Source organism: Struthio camelus, chromosome 32 (genome assembly GCF_040807025.1).
Source record: "Struthio camelus isolate bStrCam1 chromosome 32, bStrCam1.hap1, whole genome shotgun sequence".
Taxonomy (NCBI): Eukaryota; Metazoa; Chordata; class Aves; order Struthioniformes; family Struthionidae; genus Struthio; species Struthio camelus.
In genome coordinates, this window is record NC_090973.1 from 4,425,826 (window position 1) to 4,426,834 (window position 1,009).

Below are 1,009 nucleotides of genomic sequence, written 5' to 3' on the forward strand. Positions count from 1 at the left end.
TTCAAGCAACAGTTATCAGTACAGTTTACAACTCCATTAAGTCATCCTTGTTCCCATTGGTTCTGTTAGGTCTCATCTTCATTTAAAGTCATAGTATCCTCTTTTTCTACTACGCATGCTCTGTGGGGAAGGGGCTTTGATCAGCAGGGGGCTTCCCTGCTTGTGGGTGGGTTTTTTGTTATGCTAATTAGGGTAGTTCACCCATAGTTCAAGTAGTTCTCCCCTGTTTATCAACTGTTTTTGTTCTCTTCAGGTTTATTTGGGTACTTCCTTATCTGGTTGCCTTAGAGTGTTGTCTTGCTCCTTCCTTCAGGGCCTTGTTTTTTGAACTACCTGTGAAAGAGGGAATAATGCCCTAATCTCCTTTTTCCCCATACCTCCAGAAACAGGACACCTTGTTGGAGGGTAACAGAGGCACCCCTGGAGATGCTGGGGATCAAACCTAGGACCTCCTACATGCAAAGCAGGCGCTCTTCCACTGAGCTACATCCCCTTACAACCTGCTGAAGGGTGGGACATACACTCGTCCCAGGATGTGCCCCTGACAAGCACAGCCCTGTTCTCCCCTGCTGCTCTGAGATCCTCAGCAGAAAACTGCATTCAAACCCTCTTACTGGGCCACAGGCTGGGATGGGGGAAGTGGAGATTGCCTCTCAGCGGGGACTAGTCCTGGACCAGGGCTGCACCATGGGACACTGCCCCTCCAACATCTCTGCAGTCGATGGGGGCAGGAGAAGACTCGCTGCAGGTGTTGCTCCCACGCTCTGGCCCTCCCAGGGAAGGTTGATGGAGAGGAACAAACCCCTTCCCTGAGTCTCCTCTGCCACCCTGTGCAGCACTCCTGTGTGCAGCACATCTGTCCCTGACACCAACAGCAGGAGTGAACACGCTGAGGGAAATGTCCTCCCCAGGTGAGGTGCCCACAGCTCCAATTGCCCTCTCTCCCCCGGGGTGTGCAGTGGAGGGGCCACGGGAGCAGGTAGAGGTGATCCTGGGCAGGGAGCTGCCC

The 1,009-nt window shown here is 53.3% G+C and overlaps 1 non-coding gene across 1 annotated transcript; it reads right to left on the reverse strand.

Annotated features, from left to right (window-relative positions):
• Positions 1-421: 421 nt before the first annotated feature.
• Positions 422-493, reverse strand: TRNAA-UGC (transfer RNA alanine (anticodon UGC)). Its single transcript has one exon. It is a non-coding gene; the product is annotated as a tRNA-Ala (tRNA).
• Positions 494-1,009: the final 516 nt, after the last annotated feature.